Here is a 15934-nt window from a genome sequence, read left to right on the forward strand (position 1 = left end):
CCTTTTGTGTCTTTTCCCCACTTTTCTTGCACCTTTCACTGCCTCATTTCCACTCTTTCCTCTCTTTTGCCTTTTCTGCCTGTTTTTCCCTGCCGCTGCGGCCCCTGCGGGCCCTCCCCCGAGCACGACCAACACGACTGGCTCAATCCAGCTCCCCTCCCCGCTCCTGCCTCCCAGCTGTCCAGCCCTCCCTGACCCCTACTTAATGGCGGCCGCTGTGTGCCCGCACAGCGGACGCGGGCAGCAGTCTCGCTGCTGGTGCGCTGAAGGCGTGCCAAAGGCAAGCCCATCTGTGCCAGTCCGTGACCCGACCGCGACTAGCACCAGGAACTCTGGACCTCCTCAACGCCGCCAACGCTACGACCCAGCAGCACTCCACGCTCTCAGCCCAGGACTCAACAACAAACTGCAAGCTAGCATCACCAGCCAACACCCACGGACGCTTCAGTTGTCACCGCTGCCAGCACACCTGCAACACCACCAAGAACACGGACCCGGCTCAACCCGCCGGCAAGAGTACAACCCAACCAAAGACCCTGCAATGCATCCTCCACAATGTCCGATCCCTCCACAAACACGCAACCGAAATCTGGGACCTTCTCGACAGCACCACCCGGACGTAGCGTTCTTCATCGAAAGATGGACCAACACCAACTCAGGGCCGGACATCGCCATCGCCATTTCCCAAGGATACAAGATCTTCAGGAAGGACCGCCACATCTGCCTGCGAAGAGGAATCTTCATTGTCCACAAATCCAACCTCTGCCTGAGCACACTCCCTGACAAGCCCGCAGACCTGTTGGAACTCCTTCACTTCAAGATACTGGCCATCCCTACCACCACCCTCCGAGGAACCCTCATCTAGCGACCCCCTGGACCCCGCAGACTTTTCGCCAACTCCATCACGGACATCATCTCTCCGCATGCCATTGCGTTCACCAGCTACACCCTACTGGGAGGCCTCAACTTCCACCTCGACAACCAACTGAACCCCAGCACCACATCCCTCCTGGACAACCTCCACAACATTGGACTCCGCCAGATGGTGACCAAACCCATGCACTCAGCAGGAAACACCTTCACAACAGGTAACTCCATCACCTTCTGCCACACCACCGAACTTGCATGGACTGACCATCGATGCGTCCACTTGAACCCTCAAAACACCCACCATCCACAGGCAACTGCACCTGCTCCCACAAAGAAACTGGACCAGAATCAACGATGACCAGCTAACCTCATCACTAAGCAACTCCACCCTAACCATTACGGAAAACAACCACCCCAACACCGTAGCCCGAATCCTGCACTGATGGATCTCCAACAGCGCCAACATCATAGCCCCCCTCAAGAAAAAAAACAACACCCACGCCAAGAAAGCCAGATGGTTTACCACTGATCTCCGAGAGTCCAGACGCACTTGCTGCCGCCTCGAAAAGGCCTGGAGGAACACCTAATCCACAGAAGCCTACAACAACTTCAGAGCCGCCACCAACGCCCACCACTGACTCATCAGAAAATCGAGGAAAAAAGCGATTGAAGACAGAATCTCCACTCACGCACACAACAGCAAAGAAGTCTTCAACATCATCAAGGAGTTTGCCCAACCCACTAGTGAGTCCACCAACATCCCTCCCTCACAAGACCTCTGCGACAAACTCAGCACCTTTTTCCACCACAAAATCAAGAGCATCTACGACAACTTCGATGAAGAAAACCAATACACTGAACCCTCACCAACCACCCCGACACCCTGAAGCCAGTGATCGACAACTGGACAGCCCTCACCACCGAAGATACACTGAAGACGATTAAGTCAATCCACTCCGGGGCCCCCACGGACCCCTGACCCCACCACATTTTCAAAAGAGCTTCTGACACCATCGCACCCATGCTCTGCCACACCATCAACCGCTCCCTGGCAACCACCATGTTTCCCGATGACTGGAAACACGCCAAGGTCAACCCTCTCCTGAAGTAACCCTTGGCGGACCCCACCGACCTCAAAAACTACAGACGCATCTCCCTGCTCCCGTTCCCAGCGAAAGACATTGAGAAAGCCATCAACAGCCAACTCGCCACATTCATTGAAGAGCACAACATCCTCGACTCCTCCCAATCTGGCTTCAGAAAAAAACACAGTAAGGAAACCGCCCTCCTCACTGCAACAGACGACATACGTACCCTACTGGACAAATGAGAAACAGCAGCCCTCATCCTCCTCGACCTCTCAGCAGCGTTCAACACAGTCTTTCACCGCACCCTAATATGCAAACTCCGCAAAACAGGGATCCAAGACAAGGCCCTCAACTGGATCTGCTCCTTCCTCTCTGGCAGAATGCAGCGGGTCAGACTCCCCTCTTCCTCTCTGACCCTACATCTACCACCTGCGGAGTCCCCCTGGGGTCCTCCCTCAGCTCTAAACTCTTCAACGTCTACATGGCCCGCTCGCCCCCATTGTCAGAACCTCCGGACTCGACATTGTGTCAAATTCAGACAACACCCAGCTCATCCTCTCCCTATCCAACGAACCCAATACCACCAGACACAATTTTCGAGAAGGCATGGAAGCCGTCGACAAATGGATGAAAAGCAGGTGCCTACAATTAAACACCAACAAAACAGAAGTACTCATCATGGGCCCAAACCCCGATGCACAGAACGACACCCGGTGGCCCCCTACCCTCGGAAGCCCGCCCACCCCCACGGACCACGCACGCAACCTGGAAATCATCCTAGACTCTGAGCTCAAAATGGACCGCCAGATCAACTCCGTCTCGTCCTCCTGCTTCCACACCCTCCGCCTCCTACATAAGACCTTCAAATGGATCCCCTTCGAACACAGATAGACCGCCACTTACGCCCTGGTCACCAGCAGACTCGACTACGGCAACGCACTTGATGCTGAAATAAACAAAAACCTCACCTGCAAGCTACAGAACATCCAGAATGCCGCCGCAAGACTGGTCCTCAACCTGCCAAGAAACTGTCACATTTCTCAGCACCTACGCAGACTCCACTGACTCCCCATCGAAGCTAGAGTCACCTTCAAGATGCTCAACCATGCCCACAAGGCCCTCCATAACACCGGACCAGCATACCTGAACATTCTACTCAAATTCAAGGCACCCCAGAGGACCCTACGATCTGCCCAGATCGGGAGACTGCTCCTTCTCCTTCCTGGTGGCCCGAGCCTGGAACACCCTGCCGCTCCACCTCAGACAGACAACATCGCTCCCCATCTTCGCAAGAAACCTCAAAACATGGCTCTTCGACAGACCCCCCCTTGAAGGACTGGAGCCTGCTAACCCCCCACCCCCTTGTGCCCTTAGACCCTTACGGGTGAGTAGTTACGCTTAACAAATGCCTGATTGTTTGATTGACTTTACTGATGACATCATCCAATGACTGTGAGTGTTTTTAAAACTTTATGAGTGTTATATATATATATATATATATATATATATATATATATATATATATATATATATATATATAGATATGCCGCTTGGCTCCCTTCCTCCTCGTTAGGCGCTGCTTTCCCTTGGTCGCGTTACTCCTGCGGTTGAGCCTACCGCTGACAATTCACAACAGGTTTCCCCGGTCCCGGGGATGGGCGGAGTCGCAGACAAAAACGGCAATCAATCGCTTCAGTTCAGTTTCTGTGTTTATTTCACAATTCCATTGGGGGGTCAAACAAAAAACAACCAACGCGTTTCGACAGCGTCCGCTGTCTTGGTCACGGTCAGTTTAGTGAATGAAGCTCACAGTTTTAAAGGACAAAACAATATTTAGGTTACACCTCCATGTTTTCTTGAACCCGCCCCCATATGCTGAGCATTCTGGGACCAGTAGTTTTGGAACGCCATGGTTTTTTGAAACAAAAACACTCATTATTCCCACAATTATAATGATTTACAAGAATTTGGGAAGATTTGTACCATGATTTGGACAATTTCGAAGGTGTACATATGTCCTTAATTATAATACAATGTCTCATTCTTGAACTCAAGGTTGAGTTACGGTGAATTACCGCCCTCCAGTGGGCTATTCACTAATATGCCTGCAATTGCTATATATTATTTCACCTACAACATCAGTCAGGTCAAAGCGATTTTCCTGGATACAGAAGTTTATATCAAAAACAACCGGATTGAAACGACCCTTCATCGAAAAAATACTGCAACAAACGCAACATTAGAGGCTGCCATCAGCAATCGCTCATATCGAGTATTCCCTACGGGGAATTCCTACGCCTAAGAAGGATATGCAGTGAGGAACAAGAGTGGCAAAAACAGAGCAAAATGGCTACACAACGTTTTCACAAAAGACAATACAATCAACAATCCACGAAAAGAGCTAACCAAATCACAAGGGCAGATTGTCTGATGCCGAGAGAAACCCACACTCCTACTGAGGATGAACCAATTAGATTCATTACAGACTATAGTAGTGAAACCAAGCAAGTAAATCAAATTCTGAAAAGAAATTGGAAGCTTCTACAATTGGACCCGGTGATAGGCAAAAGAATGGGAACCCACCCTACAATAACATACAGGAGGGCCAGAAACATTCAGGATCAGTTGGTCCACAGTCATTTTCAATCAAGTGTAAAAAAGAAGCAATGGCTACAAACGAGGGGCTTTGTCAAATGCTACAACTGCAAATGCTGTGAAATTGCAAAACCTACGACTGAAATAGTCATGCCAAATAACAAAATCTGGAAAATTAAGGAATGCATCACATGCAACAGCAAATATACAATATACATGATCGAGTGTCCGTGTAAACTCAGGTACATAGGCAGTACAATCTGCGAGTTAAAGAAGCGTATATTGGAACATGTTCGGGCCACTGTTAATAAAGACAGGGCAAATGCAGTTGCCAAGCATATGGAACTGAGTCACAATGGGGACTGGAAACAACTCCGCTGTTGGGGCATTGAAACTATGAACCTATCAGCAAGGGGTGGCCACCATGAAAAATCTCTTCGACAAAAGGAGTCAAAACATATCCTGAGCTTCAGAACCATGACACCTTTTCGGCTTAATCAGTCAGAGGAACTATATATACACCTGTAAAAAGCATGAAAGCTGTAACTATGAACTATTGAATCCTCTAACAGCATCCTGTTTACCATTTTTCATTTTAATTAATTGTCCTTTTAATTTTTCACCACCTCACTTTTTCTCACCTTTGTAAATAGCTCACAGAAAGCAAATTACTGTTATAAAATGTCTGCAAACCACGCCCACTGGAGGGCAGTATGGATGTTAAACCAATAATGTATAACAATTGCAGGCATATTAGTGAATAGCCCACTGGAGGGCGGTAATTCACCGTAACTCAACCTTGAGTTCAAGAATGAAACATTGTATTATAATTAAGGACATATGAACACCTTCGAAATTGTCCAAATCATGGTACAAATCTTCCCAAATTCATGTAAATCATTATAATTGTGGGAATAATGAGTGTTTTTGTTTCAAAAAACCATGGCGTTCCAAAACTACTGGTCCCAGAATGCTCAGCATATGGGGGCGGGTTCAAGAAAACATGGAGGTGTAACCTAAATATTGTTTTGTCCTTTAAAACTGTGAGCTTCATTCACTAAACTGACCGTGACCAAGACAGCGGACGCTGTCGAAACGCGTTGGTTGTTTTTTGTTTGACCACCCAATGGAATTGTGAAATAAACACAGAAACTGAACTGAAGCGATTGATTGCCGTTTTTGTCTGCGACTCCGCCCATCCCCGGGACCGGGGAAACCTGTTGTGATATATATATATATATATATATATATATATATATATATATATATATATATATATATATATATATATATATTATACATCGACGCCGGTGACCCAAATTGAAACGAGCCGCACGAGGACCAAAATTAAGCTCTTCAGTATGAGGATGCAGCCTGCCAGCAGGACTCTTCCAAGGAAAAGCAGTATTCTAAATAAAAATCGCCAGACGCGTTTCAAGGTACTCCTCTCTTCAGTGGCGAAGGTTGCGAACTGACAGTGTGAGCGCTTTTAAAAGATACACTCAGTGATTGCATCACTGCTCTGATGGGCGTAGCCTTGTGGCCTTGTGGGCGATGTAGTGTTCTTTAGATAATCCCCAGTGGGCACGCCTTCACTGTCTTTTGATTTGCAAAGTGTTCATGTGCCTGTCCAAGGCGAGACCTGCCCCGCTTTATGGCTGCAGCCTGAGCTTGTAGAAATGGCTCCCTCCCTGCAAGGGAACAACTTCAGCCGCGTTCATAGTAGGTAGCGCCGTCGTGGAGCCGCCCATGACACGCTCACAGCGGTGAGCTCGTTTCGCGACCGGGAAGGGCCGCTACAAATCCATCGACGCAGGTGACCCAAATTGAAACGAGCTGCACGAGGACCAAAATGAAGCTCTTCAGTATGAGGATGCAGCCTGCCAGCAGGACTCTTCCAAGGAACAGCAGTATTCTAAATAAAAATCGCCAGACGTGTTTCAAGGTACTCCTCTCTTCAGTGGCGAAGGTTGCGAACTGACAGTGTGAGCGCTGTTAAAAGATACACTTAGTGATTGCATCACTGCTCTGATGGGCGTAGCCTCTCACATGGCCTTGTGGGCGATGTAGTGTTCTTTAGATAATCCCCAGTGGGCACGCCTTCACTGTCTTTTGATTTGCAAAGTGTTCATGTGCCTGTCCGAGGCGAGACCTGCCCCGCTTTATGGCTGCAGCCTGAGCTTGTAGAAATGGCTCCCTCTCTGCAAGGGAACAACTTCAGCCTCGTTCATAGTAGGTAGCGCCGTCGTGGAGCCGCCCATGACCCGCTCACAGCGGTGAGCTCGTTTCGCGACTGGGAAGGGCCGCTACAAATCCATCGACGCAGGTGACCCAAATTGAAACGAGCTGCACGAGGACCAAAATGAAGCTCTTCAGTATGAGGATGCAGCCTGCCAGCAGGACTCTTCCAAGGAACAGCAGTATTCTAAATAAAAATCGCCAGACACGTTTCAAGGTACTCCTCTCTTCAGTGGCGAAGGTTGCGAACTGACAGTGTGAGCGCTGTTAAAAGATACACTCAGTGATTGCATCACTGCTCTGATGGGCGTAGCCTCTCACATGGCCTTGTGGGCGAAGTAGTGTTCTTTAGATAATCCCCAGTGGGCACGCCTTCACTGTCTTTTGATTTGCAAAGTTTTCATGTGCCTGTCCGAAGCGAGGCCTGCCCCGCTTTATGGCTGCAGCCTGAGCTTGTAGAAATGGCTCCCTCCCTGCAAGGGAACAACTTCAGCCTCGTTCATAGTAGGTAGCGGCGTCTTGGAGCCGCCCATGACCCACTCACAGTGGTGAGCTGGTTTCGCGACCGGGAAGGGCCGCTACAAATCCATCGGCGCAGGTGACCCAAATTGAAACAAGCCGCACGAGGACCAAAATGAAGCTCTTCAGTATGAGGATGCAGCCTGCCAGCAGGACTCTTCCAAGGTACAGCAGTATTCTAAATAAAAATCGCCAGACGCATTTCAAGGTACTCCTCTCTTCAGTGGCGAAGGTTGTGAACTGACAGTGTGAGCGCTGTTAAAAGATACACTCAGTGATTGCATCACTGCTCTGATGGGCGTAGCCTCTCACATGGCCTTGTGGGCGATGTAGTGTTCTTTAGCTAATCCCCAGTGGGCACGCCTTCACTGTCTTTTGATTTGCAAAGTGTTCATGTGCCTGTCCGAGGCGAGACCTGCCCCGCTTTATGGCTACAGCCTGAGCTTGTAGAAATGGCTCCCTCCCTGTAAGGGAACAACTTCAGCTTTGTTCATAGTAGGTAGCGCAGTCGTGGAGCCGCCTATGACCCGCTCACAGCGGTGAGCTCGTTTCGCGACCGGGAAGGGCCGCTACAAATCCATCGACGCAGCCCCTGAAAATTTGGGGGGGGTTCGTCAAGGGGGGGCCGAGAAAAAAGGGGGGTCCCAAAACGCGTTTTTCCAATGTTAATTTCCATAGGGCGGTTGGCCTCACTTTTAGCCCGAACGGCTGAATGGATTTGCATGAAACTTAGCAAAATTGTAGGGACTGGTAGCCCAATGTGCCTTTGCTAGGTCTCAATATATGTGCTCCAGTGGATTTTGAGAAATTAATGTTCAAAAAAAGATATATATCTGTGACAGCGCTCCGGGCAGCGATCCGGTTCGCGTACTTTTCGCGTTACGGAGCATTGCGATGCGAAGCTGATTGGCTCTCCGGTGACTGTCAACATTCTAAACAGTCCGGAGCGGTCGCCATCTTGTCTCTCGGTAGGATCGAGAGACAAGAGGAGGCCAAAGCGAAGGGGCAAATGACCATAAGGGGGCATAGTAGATCCTCCCTGACCCCCTAGGTTTGATGTGGAGGCTTTAAAAGGGCCCCGCGGGGCAAAAAAAAAACAACAAAAAAAAACGTTTTTTTTCGTGGGGTGCGCCCGGTACGCGTAACGGAAAGCGGACTGGGGAGCGTACTACAAGGAAACAAGAATGATTGACTTTAAACTTATTGTATGTTTATAGACTTTTTTTTTTTTTTTTTTTGCTGAGTGACGTCTCGGCCTATCTCCACGGGATGCAGTCCCTACCATCTCGGCGTTTAAGCCCAGGGGGACCGGTAGTGTGGGAGAGATAACGTCTGTTAACGTTCGATTCGAAGGAAATCAGGAAGTGTTGATAAACATTGTCTGCGCCATCTTGCCTTTTTTCAAATGCCACACTTTTGTCGTGCACGGCAGCCATTTTAGATGCCTTGACCAGACCCACTCTCTGCACGCTGTCGATCCTTAGCATGGCTCCCCACCCTCGCAAGCATCCCCCCCAGGCACTGGTCACCCCCGCTCTCTGTCTTATGCATGGGCAATAAACCTCCCCCCATCTGCGCTGCTCTTCCTTGAGAATCACACCCTGTGCCCGCCCGACACCTCCCTTTCGCCCTATTCACTACCGCACCCTCTGACACTCCTCTTCCTCTGTGTCCGATTGTCCAGGCCGGTCCCAGGCTATCACCTAGCCATGCAGATGTAGTGTATGGCCCCAGCTGTAAAGAATCACCCCTCTTCAAAGGAGTTACAGTAGATCAAGGCCCCCACCCGATGAGATCCGTCACAGCACACGCGTTCCTACTATCTGAAAACCATCCTGTATTGTGATTGGGGAGGGGACCGAGCCTGAAGCGGAAGATTCCAGGGATGCCTCTTTGTACATCAAAGTTTTTACAATTATGTGTCACATTAAAAATATATAGCACTCCAACAAAGTAGTAGGATTATAAAACTTTAATAACTTATAAATATATACAACGCAACAAAAACAGTAAATACATTTAAAAAATTTTTAGAAAAAAGAAGCAACAATGGTCAGTAGCTGAGTTTTGTGCGAATAGTCCCAAGGCAGCACAACGTGCTGAGTTCTGGACGGCACCCAGGTGATGTTACCTGGGTGCCGCACTGGTTTTTGGTATCCTACAATGCAGCTCCGAAAAACGGCGTGGGGCGTCCCGGGGGGAGACCTCGTCAGTAGCGGTCTGTTGTGCGAATAGTCCCAAGGCAGCAGAACGCGCTGAGATGTGGATGGCACCCAGGTGATGTCCAGTAAGTTGCCGCACTGGTTTTGGTATCCTACAATGCTGCTCCGAATAACGGCGTGGGGCGCCCCGGGGGGGGGGAGGCGGCGTGAACGGGCCTCCCCAGGTGGAGGCTCGTCTGCTGTAGTGGGGCGCCCCTTTACCGTTTCAGTTGCCATTCCGTGGGGCGTCCCGGGGGGTGCGGGGGGAGGCCTCGTCAGTAGCGGTCTGTTGTGCGAATAGTCCCAAGGCAGCAGAACGCGCTGAGATGTGGATGGCACCCAGGTGATGTCCAGTAAGTTGCCGCACTGGTTTTGGTATCCTACAATGCTGCTCCGAATAACGGTGTGGGGCGCCCCGGGGGGGGGGGGGTGAGGCGGCGTGAACGGGCCTCCCCAGGTGGAGGCTCGTCTGCTGTAGTGGGGCGCCCCCTTACCGTTTCAGTTGCCATTCCGTCCGCTTTTGGTACACTGTGCCAAAATCCGCCATTCAGCTGAGTTGCGCCCACTCTTGCGGTGCAGCGATAGGCGGCTGCCACAGGACTCTCAAAATGGCGGCAGGCTCTTTCCTTTTTGGGCCTGGTCCACTGAAATGGCCCTGGGACACCTTGGAACTCGGACGCTTGTCTGCTAGGTCTTGGACCCCATTCTCGAAAGCGTCCCCTCAGCCTTGAAGATTCTACAAAAGTCATGGGGGCCACCGACTCCTGCAGGCTTCCGGTGGGGAGCGGCTGCCATGATTGCTCGCGGAATGACCACGATGGAGCCACGAGATGGTGGTGCTTTCATGCTGACGCCAGCTTCAGTCTGAAACATCCAGAAACAAGGTGGGGCTTTCATCGTTTGGGAAAAAAAATGTTTTAATCCAATGAAAAGTGTATTTTTAGGTCATATGATCAAGCCTTCCATCATTAGGAAACCAAAAGTAAAATGAACCAATGAAAAGTTTTATAAACAAGTCACATGACCTGTTATGCGGCATAGGGCTATAAAAAGCGTAGAAAATCCGTTGTCACGTGAGGCGGCGTCAGTAGTGGACCGATGTGCGAATAGGCCGAAGGCAGCACAACGCGCCAAGATCCGGATGGCACCGAGGTGGTGTCCAGCAAGTTGCCGCACTGGTGTGGCCATCCTACAATGCTGCGCCGAAAGTCGGCGTGGGGCGCCCCGTTGGCCTGTGAGTTCGCGTCAGTCAGTGGGGGCTGTTTGAGGATCTGACTGCATTGGAAAGCAATGTGATGCTGTGCGTCGCCCCCAAGATGAGGCGGCGTCAGTAGCGGACCGATGTGCGAATAGGCCGAAGGCAGCACAACGCGCCAAGATCTGGATGGCACCGAGGTGGTGTCCAGCAAGTTGCCGCACTGGTGTGGCCATCCTACAATGCTGCGCCGAAAGTCGGCGTGGGGCGCACCGTTGGCCTGTGAGTTCGCGTCAGTCAGTGGGGGCTGTTTGAGGATCTGACTGCATTGGAAAGCAATGTGATGCTGTGCGTCACCCCCAAGATGAGGCGGCGTCAGTAGCGGACCGATGTGCGAATAGGCCGAAGGTAGCACAACGCGCCAAGATCCGGATGGCACCGAGGTGGTGTCCAGCAAGTTGCCGCACTGGTGTGGCCATCCTACAATGCTGCGCCGAAAGTCGGCGTGGGGCGCCCCGTTGGCCTGTGAGTTCGCGTCAGTCAGTGAGGGGCTGTTTGAGGATCTGACTGCATTGGAAAGCAATGTGATGCTGTGCGTCGCCCCCAAGATGGAGGTTCCTCGGCTGCAGTGGGGCGCCCCTTGGTGTTTCACTTGCTATGCAGCTGAGTTGCGTGCGCACTTGCGGCGAATAGGCCGAAGGCAGCACAACGCGCCGAGATCTGGATGGCACCGAGGTGGTGTCCAGCAAGTTGCCGCACTGGTGTGGCCATCCTACAATGCTGCGCCGAAAGTCGGCGTGGGGCGCCCCGTTGGCCTGTGAGGTGGCGTCAGTAGCGGACCGATGTGTGAATAGGCCGGAACCAGCACAAGGCGTCAAGATCCGGATGGCACCGAGGTGGTGTCATAGTTGAGAGTTCTGAGAAGCGGGGGGGAGGCGGCGCAAACGAGTCTCTCCCTCCATGTGGAGGCACTTCATCTGCAGTGGGGCGCCGAGATCAGGATGGCACCGAGGTGGTGTCTAGCAAGTTGCCGCACTGGTGTGTGTTGAAAAGATGAAAGATCCTCAGCAAGTCTATGTTACTTCAATGGAGCGCCGTCTAGCTGAGTTTAGCCCGCTCTTGCTGCTACAGCGACAGGCGGCTGCAACAGGACTCTCAAAATGGCGGCCTGTTCTTTGGATTTGGGCCTGGTCCACTAAAATTGCCCTGGGACACCTTAGAACTCGGACGCTCGAATTTTTTTTCCTTTCCTCTACATGCAAAAAAGGTAAATGCCCGGTACGTTACCTGCCTCATCTGCCACGATGTACTCTCCAGAGGAACCGAAAAAATATATAGTTATGGTAATTGTGGCAAATAAATTTCATGTGGACAGATGAGTGTTACTCTAATAAATACAGCATATGAACATCATCATAGTCGATGGTTGGTGGAGACATTTTGACTATATCCTGGACCTGCCCGTCCTCGCCCAAAATGGCGCCGGAATAAATGGGACTCGTAACTCCTTGTTGTGTACTGGTTGCACAACCTTGATATCACGAGATACGTATGCAGTTTTGAAGCACATGGTGGGCGGGGACGAGAATTGATTGAATATTTCGACATCCCTATTGATATTAAGTTCTGATGTGTTATTGATTACTGTACTATTGAAAGTTCGAATTAACGTCACCCATGGTACTTGCCCGCAAATGTATATCTAGATAATTTTATTGTAACTGGCCCTGTCGTTTTTTAATTATAAAATGTACGTCCACCGATTCCGCAACTGTTAGACACCTTAGTTCTTGCAACCTAATGGCCCGCCCGTTACGTTCCTCTACAGTGTAAATGTCTCCTCATCATATACGATTACAGTTTGCTCCGTGGCCGGCCCACGTGGTTATAGGCCCGTATTTGTATACTGACATTTTCACAATAAAGGTTTTTAAAAGAAAACATGGTAGTAGTATTTACATTGGTAAAGTTTTTAATAATAGTCACTGTTTTCGAATCAGTAAAAGGCAAGTGAAATAAAGCAGTCCAATTACATGAAGGGTAAAAGGTATAATACGCAGGTACGCAGTAAAGATAAATGGTCAATGGCTGTTGTGTTTTCTACTCCTGCAACATAAAGTGATCGATAAGAATCTGATATTCAGGCGTATCGGCAACTAAGACAGCAGGCCGAGCCTCTTTTGCTCAACGGCTCCGTCATGGGTCGAAGAAATGCCCTTTTTGTCGAAAAAGGAATATATTTTACTTGCAGGACAGTTGTAAATTTTCCGGGAAAGTACATTAGCCTGGAACATTATAACATATATGTTTAAGAAAAAATAATGTTCGAAAGTAATAAAAAGTGTAATTTTTAGGTCATATGACCAAGCCTTTCATCATTAGAATAAGAAAAGTAAAATGAACCAATGAAAAGTTTTATTAACAAGTCACATGACCTGTTATGCTTACGTTACGCGCTGCGCGCCGCGCCCCGGATCGCTTCCGGGAAGGTGCGCTTCGCGCATCGGAGCACTTCCGGATGCGCTAACGCGGCGCGTAATATGACGCATTACGCGACAACGCAGGTCCAGAATATAGTCAAAATGTCTCCACCAACCAGCGGTCGGAACACAACCCCTTTCAGCAGGCTAAATAGTTCTGTTAAATGACAACAGAAGGGACAGGCAACACGAACCATCAGTCAAAGAGGGGAGGGCAAGTTCTTCTCTACCGGGTCACGTTGGGGCGCTACCGGAACTGATCGAATTGGTAGTCTACAGTGTTTCTGGATGTTTCAGACTAAAGCTGGCGTCAGCATGAGAGCACCACCATCTCGTAGCTCCGTCGTGGCCATTCCACGAGCAATCATGGCAGCCGGTCCCCACCAGAAGCCTGCGGGAGTCGGGGGCCCCCAAGACTTTTGTAGAATCTTCAAGGCTGAGGGGACGCTTTCGAGAATGGAGCCCAAGCCCTAGCAGACAAGCGTCCGAGTTCCAAGGTATCGCAGGGCCATTTTAGTGGACCACGCCCAAATCTGAAGAGCCGGACGCCATTTTGAGAGTCCTGTGGCAGCCGCCTATCGCTGCACCGCAAGAGCGGGAGCAACTCAACTACATGGTGAGCGAAACGCTGTAGTCGCAAGAGCGGGCGGTAAACAGCTGAATAGCGGAAGAGGCACAGTGTAGCAAAAGCGGGCGGAATGGCAACTGAAACAGTAAAGGGGCACCCCACTACAGCGTGTCTTCAGGTCAAACGGATTGTGGGACAAGGTCCAGAATGGAAGAGTCACCAAAAGGCAAAAAGTTCCGCTTAACCCCGGGAGCCGGCCACCTATGTCGGGGGCGATCTCAGGCCACACCAGGGCAACACGACTTGGGGAGGGGGCCGGAGCCAAGCGCCCCCTCCGAGTCCGCGCCATCACACCGTCCCTCGGGGGCCTCCGTCAAGCGTTTCAGGGAGGCACCGCATCACATTGTTTTCAAATGCAGTCACATCCTCAAACAGCCCCCACTTACATTGAGAATAGTGAAGCTGTAGCAGGTGCAAATAAGCTTCAGACAGTCTAACAAGCACTCCTCAAAACTTTGAACTATCAGAGTGCATGAGTTTCATGCTCGATCGATTGAGCTAGCCGGATCGGGCAACAAAGAGTATAAAATAGTTATGTAAATAGTTATTTAATAAAATGTTTTACCCTGTTACTTTGCTGGTGTGTTGTATATATTTGTAATATTTGCATAGAGTTTATCGTTATTTTGGGCGGGGTGGGTGGCAGAGCCGAGCTGTCTTGCAGCCATCATGGTGTGGAGTTCAGTTCATCTCACTAGTTTCGTATTTCTCATGAGGGGTTGTTCCTAATGTTTCTATTTTAGCGAGGTCAAAAAGAGATCCCATTAGTGGCCTACTGATTTTGCTCGATCCCTTTTGTTTTTTTACACATTTTTTCACTATCTGCAAAGACTAAACAGAGTATTGCGACTCTGTGCTTGTTTGTAAATAGAGAATGAACCAAAGAGAACCAATTCTAAAACAGTAAATGCTTGTATAACAATCAATCAAATGGAGAGAGAAGCAGGCACGACGGATTACAACGGGGGCAAAGGCCTACGTTAACTACCCTTCACTATCTGCAAAGAGAGAGTACTCCTAATAGAAATGAGGGGGGGCAGCATTCAAAGCAGATCAGTGTGCATAAACACGAAAATGTTTTTACTTACCACGTACTTGACATTCGACAGCTTATGATATTTGCTATTAAAAAAACATTGAAATTCACTGAAAAAACCATAGGTTAGAGACCATATATAGTTAGGAATTAGCATTTAAAAAACCTTGAAAATTCACTGAAAAAACCATAGGTTATACACCATATATAGTTAGGAATTAGCATTTAAAAAACCTTATTTTACTCACACAAAACCATTGAAATTCCATATATAGTTAGTTGCACTAACTATATATCGCGTACCCGCAATCCACTGCTGATGATGTCACATATTACATCATTCATGACATGGTCAGTGACATCACTGATGACATCACTGATGACATCTCAAATGACATCACTGATAACATCATCCAGTGACTGTGTGTTTCTGTAAAGTTTAAATATGTTTGATATATTGAAGAATGAGTGGATGTATAAGTGTCTGGATGAAGGATTTAGTAGGTGCGTGACTGACTGTATGAGTGAGTGAATAAATGTGTCGTACTAAATGCATGGGTTAGTGACTAAACTGTCTGAATGTGTGCATCAGTATGTCTGTTGTGATGTAAACTGCTGCATGTGTTGATAATTAGCTATACGAGAGGCAATATGTGTTATTGATTGGTTGCCCAAGTATTTGTATGGGAGATTGAGTTTGTGTGGGGGTGGCTGGGAGGTGTGTGACTCTGTGCATAGATGTGTGAGCAGTTGATTCACTAGGTGTATGAGTTCAAGAGTGCATGTGGAAACAGCTACATGGGCGGTTGACTGTGTGCATGAGTGTATTGATGAGTGAATGGATATCTCAATGCTACATGTCATAGTAAGTACATATGTAAAAACATAGTACATGTGAGAGTTGGCATATATAAATAACTGTGCATGAGAGCCACTGAATGTGTGAGTGGCTGTATGGATCATTGTGAACTTGTATCAGGGATTGTATAAGAGAGTAAATATGTGTTAGTATATCTTTGAATAAGTAAGGTGTGTATAACTGTATAGTTGAGGAAATGGAGGTGAGAATGTTTCTTTGCATGAC

This window comes from Lissotriton helveticus, chromosome 11 (assembly GCF_964261635.1).
Source record: "Lissotriton helveticus chromosome 11, aLisHel1.1, whole genome shotgun sequence".
Lineage (NCBI taxonomy): Eukaryota > Metazoa > Chordata > Amphibia > Caudata > Salamandridae > Lissotriton > Lissotriton helveticus.